Here is a 7087-nt window from a genome sequence, read left to right on the forward strand (position 1 = left end):
AGGAAGATGTGGCTGGGTTGAATTCATGAGCTGAGCTGACAACAGGCTCTGCAGCATCTGGTTAAACCCTGGGCCACCTGCCTCACCAATGCCTCAGCTGAACCAAAGCCAGGGTGGTTGTTTAACCCTCCCCTGCTCTGGCTGATGAGAGCAGCAGTGATGTCTGTGCATTTGCTGGGGCAGGGCAGTCACCGGTTCAATGCCAGTCCCCATGCAGGGTCCCAGGGAGGAGAATCACATGCAGATTCTGACCCTTTCAAGCTCATAGTCTTGCTAGGGAGACAGGTAAGTACAACCTAGTGTGCATGGGCTTGGGGGGCGGTGTGTGAATTCAGAGGCTTGTAGGAGGTGAGAGTGGTGGGTGAGTGTGTTCCAGGCAGAAGGAGCATCCTGCAAGAAGGCCGGGGAGAGGTGTGGAGATGTGTGTGGCCTTGAGAGGTAGTTTGAGGTTGGACTCAGCTCGTGAAGGGCACATCAAGAATTCTGGACTCAGGAGTTCCCGTCGTGGCTCAGTGGTTAACGAATCCAACTAGGAACCATGAGGTTGCGGGTTCAATCCCTGGCCTGGCTCAGTGGGCTAAGGATCTGGCATTGCCGTGAGCTGTGCTGTAGGTTGCAGAAGCAGCTCAGATCCTGCGTTGCTGTGGCTGTGGCGTAGGCCGGCAGCTCCAGCTCCAATTAGACCCCTAACCTGGAAACCTCCATATGCCGTGGGAGCAGCCCTTGAAAAGGCAAAAAGACAAAAAAAAAAAACAAACAAAAAAACGCCAGAATTCTGGACTCATTCCTCAGAAAATCTGGAAGCCATCGAAGGGGTACCAACAGGGAAGTGACACCATCGGTAGGTAGTAATTGTTATTTTTTTATTGTCATTCTGACTATTTCTGCATTCTCTGAATACTTCTATAAAGTCCTCTTCCCTTAAACACATTAAGATGAAATTGCTCCCCGATGTAATACGCTCTACACCACCACAAATGACAGCCAGCTATCAGAGCCACCCAACTAGCAAATGATTTATCATGGGTGGCAGTGAGATGCGCATACACTGGAGGCATGCAAGCAAGAGCCACTTGACATTTTGGTTTGATAGGGCTTTCTAGATGAATCTGTAGGGAGAGGTAGGTAGAGCAAAGAGGCCCTGTCTCTGGCTCTGCCAGCAGCATACTGCAGAGCCCTGGGCAAGTCATTTCCCCTTTCTTAGCCTGTTTCCTTCCCATGAAAAGAGATGCATGATCCTGCCCTGGTGTTATATAGTTCTGTCATTTCAGTGAAACAGTGTAATTGAACATGATTCGTATATTGTAAAGAATTACTTAAAAGCAAAAATAGGGTTCCCATTGTGGCTCAGCAGGTTAAGAACCTGACTAGTATCCATGAGGATGTAAGTTCGATCCCTGGCCACTCTCAGTGGGGATCCAGCCTTGCCACAAGCAGCGGGGTGGATTGCACATGTGGCCTGGATCCCGTGTTGTGGCTGTGGTGTAGGCCTGTAGCTACTGCTCTGATTTGACCCCTAGCCTGGGAACTGCCATATGCCATGAATTTGGCCCTAAAATTTTTTTAAAAAAATAAATAAAAGTCCCCAGGTGATCTCTAAGATTCTTTTCAACTCTGAAGTTCCTTAATCTGTTATGTGTTTTGAATCCTTGAGGTGGATAGGACAAGAATTACTGTTCCTGTCTTTCAAATTAAAAAAAAAAAACAAAACAGCAAACAGGAAAATAGAGGTAGGCAGGGGAGATTGTCTAAGGAGAAAGCAGCTGTAAATGGCCAAACCAAGTCAACCTAGAACCAGGAGCCCTAAGTCCTGTGCTGTCTGCTTCAGGGTGTTTTTCAGTTGTAAACCCAGTAAGTGAACACGCTGCTCCTTTAAATGCCCTGAAGAGAGTTAAAGGCTATGGATCCCTCACATCATAGTGGGGGTTGGTTTGAACAGATTGCCCTGCTGAAGGGATTTTGAGAAACGTGCCAAGACAAAGGACGTGTGCACATTGGGGTGTGAGGAGCTGTTCGGTAGGGACTTTTGCACCAGGCTCCCCCGCACCCCCGGGATCAGACTGTGTCCCTCACTGGATGTCCACAAGCAGGAGCAGAGGTCTGGTTCTATCCTCTCGTGGTGACTGCGAACATCCGCCTCCCTTAAACCGAGCATTCATTCATTCAGCCAATTTTTATTAAGTCTCCTCGGTGTGCCAGGCTTCTAGGCACCTGAGCTACATTAGCAAACCGAATGGACACTGCTTGAGTATCTGTGGGGATGCGGAGCATCTGGAAATCATACATTACATGTAAATACAACCTTTTTTTTTTTGAAAGCTGTTTGGCACCATCTACTAACACTAGACGTATGCCTGTCCTGTGACCTGGCAATTCCACTCCTGGGTCTGTGCCCAATAGAAACGAATGCACACTCCCACCTATAGACGCACACGAGAATGTTCTTCCCAGCTTTATAGTCACATTAGCCACAACCTCCATCATTATCATCATTACTGCCACCATCACCATAACCCCATCACTATCATCACCAAAACTCCCACCATCACCACCGATACCTACATAACCAGCAGTGCCCGTAATCGTATAGTCACAGCACCCACTGTGTCCGCCATCATCGTCACTGTTACCATTGTGTGTAGCCTGTGTTTATTCACTTAGAAAATTCAGTACCTGGGCCCTTCCAAGCTCCTCCTGGGCCATGATGCTGCCTGTTCCCGCAGATGGGACTGGGTGCCTCCGTGTCCCCTTCCCTTCTTTACCCTGTTTTGAGCCTGTCCTCTACCCAGAGGCTGCTCCTTTTCCTCGGGAGCCGTGGGACCCCTGTGGATGAGGGAGGGATAGAGAGAAGACGTGTAGGGAAGCCCAGAGCATCTCAGCAGCATCTCAGTAGCTGCCCGGACCCTGCAGGGGCGCATCTCCAGGCCTCACTAGAGGGCAGCAGAGCATCGTGCCACCATGGCCCCAGGCCTCATCACAAAGGAGGCTTTGTGCAGCACGGGTACCTTCTTTCTATATGTTTTCTCCTGAGCTTGTGCACTGGGCAGGGGCTGGCCAGCCTGGTACCCGGAAGAGGGGAGAGCAGGCCCTCAAGAGGTACTCCACGAGGGACTGAATAAAGCAGCCTTGCTGTGAGCAATCAAAGGACCCTCCCCTACACACCCTGCTCCTGGTTCCAGCCCAATCAATTTATTCTCCTCCCTTCAGCCCCAGACACCACCCCTGAGAAAACCCTCCCTGACTCCCTGGGGCCTCCGAATAAAGTCTGAGGTCCCCCAATGGGACTCAAGACCGCCATTCAGATTCAAGGCCATTTGAGCACCCTCTCCTGCAGAGCCCTGTGGCTGTCCCTCTCCACTCCCACCGCCCCCCAACCCTGGCCTCCTGTGCTCCAGCCCTAAGCTTTCCCAGGCTTTCCCTTGATTTTTTAAAACCTTTGCCCCTGCTGTGCCCTCTTCCAGGAGCGCTCACTTCTACACGGTGGATTTGTCCTGCAAGCCTTCGCATCCTTAGATCACCTTCCCAGCGCCCCCTACCGAGCAGGTCAGGTTGGAACCTTGTCTGTGTCCCCACAGCCCCCGGGGCTTCCCTCTCTTACAGTGCTGATCACATGGGAGTGCTCTTCCTGTCCCCGAGCAGGGACTGTTGACTGCATTGCTGGGGTCTCCAAGCTGAGCCGGCACTCGGCCCTGCAGTCAACAAATGGTGGAAAGAAGGGAAGGAGCTGGGAAGCAGGAAGGGAGGCTGGCGAGAGGGCTGCTGGAGGCATCCTCGCCTCCCTCCCCGCCGCCAGCCTCCCGCCCTCCCTTCCTCCCTCCCTCCCTTCCTTTCAAGGCAAACCGCAAACTCACAGCTTCTGAAGTAAGGATTCATTTAGGGAGCCATTTATCATGGAGCTCATCAGCTCCTGCCACAAAACTGCTCTCAAATGTGCCCAGAAGCCGGGTGACACTCTCCCAGCTCCCAGGCCAAGCCAGCTGCTCGGACCCAGCCATGTGCTGCAAATTTAGAATTCCCAGAGGATGCAAGACAGGCGCCAGCCAGCCCTGGTAAGCCCAGGGGTCACTGTCCTCTGCTCCTCCTGACACACACATTGCTCAGAAGGGCTCGTCCCATTTGTGAGGTGCCGAGACTGAGGCCCTGGGGGAAGAGGCCGAGCCCAGCCCAGGGCTCACCCTGCCATATAGCCTTGCATTGGGCTGAGGTGGAAGAAAGAGGAGCAGGAAGACCACTGAGGGCGACGGTCTCTATCACGTGACACTCAGCTGTCATCGTTTTCCTTGTACTCCCTGCCCGCCGCCCCCCCCCCATTGGAGGAACAGCCAGATGGGCCCAAGGCCTGTTGTGAAATTTTCCAAAAAGAACTTGCTGTAATTTTTAATTAGAACATCAATGTGGGCCTCGGGACTCATTTCACAAAATTCTCCAAAGCAGAGAACTTCAGGGGTCATTGGATTAATGTACTTCTGGCCACTTAGCCCATTTTACAGATGGAAAAACCGAAGGGGCCAGCACACAGAGCAGCAGTTGCATTCATGGTAAAGAGTAATGACTTTAGACTTTAAGAGTCACAGAAACCCCCTGGCACCCTCAGGCCTCCACTGTTACCCCTCCTGGCTCTTCTCTTCTGAGGCCACACATGGCTTCCGTGCTATGTATGGTGGGCACTGGAAGCCATGCCAGGCTTCCCACTAGACAAGGAGTTGGGTGAGGGTAGGGGATCCCATCACCAGCGCAGGGCCTGGTACAGAGGTGTACTCACTGTCTGTCTGTCTGTCTGATGAAGGCATGGAGGTCCAGCCAGAGGAAATGAACCTGCCTGAAGCCAAGCTTCATCTCTCGGTGAAAATGAGCCGCTATAGGTGGTTGTGAAATCACAGGACCTGGGTTGTTGAAACTCCTCTTGTTTCCGGGATCTCAGCTCTTCTCTTTAGAAACAGAAACAACTTTTCCCTGAGTCAATCCACCCACTGCTCCCTCAGGAATGACTTACCCTCTAAAAGCCATAATGTTCATGTGTACGAATGTTAAAGTGTAATAAGGACCCTCTCTTGCACAATGATGCCTCCTGTGTCTGGAACCCTCTGGGTCAGAGGACTGGGAGTTAATATTTATGGAACACTGGGTGCTTTTTCGACTTTAATGGATTTTTAAAGCAACCTCAGGTTGGCACCTATGATTGTTCCCATTTTACAGATGAAGAAACTGAGGCTCAGAGATGTTCTGTTAACTTCCCAAGGTCAGGCACCCACTCCTTGGTGGGGTGGGGATCTGCCTGACACCAGAACTTGTATTCTGTCCTCGACTCTCTGCAGCCTTTTCCTGCAGGCTGTTCTGCAAAACTGGACTCGGGTAACTGACATTGACCCTTTATGTACACACTTTGCCTTATTTTACTGTCCCTCTTGCAACACGCTCCCCTCTGGGCTTCAACACATCCCTGCCTTCTTCCCCGCAGAAATCCTGAGTGATACTTTAAGGCACTGGAGCTCCACCCCTGGCATCAGAATCACCTGGAGACTCCAGGCTCCACCCACAGGATTCTGATTAATGGGTTCGGGGGTGGGGACCAGGCATCCGTGCTCCAAAAGCACTCCAGATGGTTTCGATGCACCGCCAGGACTGACAACTTCGGCTTTCAATGTTTCTTGGTGACCAAAATTGTCCTACGCAGTGTATGTCTTAGGCTACCTTCTGGCCAAGCAATTCCTTGCATCCTGAAGGGCATTTTAAGACCTCGCGTCTACTTTATCAAGAACATCCACCTTTCTCTTGGGACCAGACTCCTGAACGAGCCATCTTATTGCAGCTCGAGGTCCCTTCTTTTCATTTCTAGCTTAGAAGCCACTGAGAAATCATAGACTGAAAAGAGCAGAGCTGCCCACAGGCCCTGTCGGCAGGGCCCTTGGGATCCATTAAGGGTTTTTCAGATTTTTTTCTTCCTTTCTAGAGTTCTTCCACACAGGGTGACAGGAAGCTGTCCAATGTGTAAGGCGAAGCTGCACATTCCATTCAGATGTTAATTGGGTGCATCCAAAGCACCCGCTATGTGCCAGGTCACAGACGAGGTGCTAACAATGCACTATGTCATTTGTGCTGTTTGGTTGAGCGTAGAGATGCGGCCTCCTCTCCTGGGAAGCCCTCCTGGATTGGCATGAGAGCCCTCCTCTAAGGACCCACACCCTCCCACCCCTCCTAGCCCCATGACCTGAACCTGTTTGGTGGGGGCAGGAGTGGGGCATTGACATCTGTCTGCCTCAGAAAACTCTAAGCTCCCTGAGGGCAGGGACTCATTGGTGAATCAGGGCATGACTGTTAATCTGAATTACTCATAGCAGCTGGAACCGAGTGCCATGGGAGCACAGGCAAGCAAAGCGCATCCTTACTGGAGAGGAAGGATTGGAAAATCTGGGAAGGCTTCCTGGAGGAGGTGGCATGAGCGGCTTTAAGAATGGGTAGAAATCGAGGCAGGCAGAAGGAAGAAGAAGAGCATTTCAGGCAAAGGGAACAGTATGAGGAAAGGCCCACAGATGGGACAAGGGGAATAGCAAACTTGCTTAGTGGGATCAAGGGCTGGGAAGTTTGGTGGGCTCATTCTACAGCAGTTTCTGTAGAAGCCCTGGAAATGGTACTGGCTATGAAAACTTGTCTTTACTCACTCTTCCAGATGAGCAGATCCTGGGGATGCCCAGGGCCCCTCTCTGTGATTATTCAGGCTCTTCCCAGGAAGCCCCGCCCACCTTATCAGCCTGAGGACTCTGAGTTCCCATCTGGGCAGGTGCCAAGCCCTGCTGCTGACTCGCCCCTCTGGCAGCTGAGGATCTGGAACACGAAGCTGAGGCTTCCACATAAGTCCAGCTGCCAAGCCCTCAACGCTGGTCCCGCTGGAGCAGTAGGAAGCACATCTCCCCAGCCCACAAAGTCATCATTCTCTGCTCTGTGACCCAAGGGAGAAATACACACACACACACACACACACACACACACACACACACACACACAGCCTCAGTGTATGAGGAGAACGATGGACCTAGAAACACCCAGGACCCTGCCCCTCCAGGGCTCTGGAATTTCTAGGGACACACAC

The 7087-nt window shown here is 51.8% G+C and overlaps 1 long non-coding RNA gene across 1 annotated transcript; it reads left to right on the forward strand.

Moving 5' to 3' along the window:
* Nucleotides 1–3393: 3393 nt before the first annotated feature.
* Nucleotides 3394–5059, forward strand: LOC125121342 (uncharacterized). The gene is made up of 2 exons (XR_007133439.1): nt 3394–3543; nt 4787–5059. It is a non-coding gene; the product is annotated as an uncharacterized LOC125121342 (long non-coding RNA).
* The last annotated feature ends 2028 nt before the right edge of the window (nt 5060–7087 follow it).

Source organism: Phacochoerus africanus, chromosome 2 (genome assembly GCF_016906955.1).
Source record: "Phacochoerus africanus isolate WHEZ1 chromosome 2, ROS_Pafr_v1, whole genome shotgun sequence".
Taxonomy (NCBI): domain Eukaryota; kingdom Metazoa; phylum Chordata; class Mammalia; order Artiodactyla; family Suidae; genus Phacochoerus; species Phacochoerus africanus.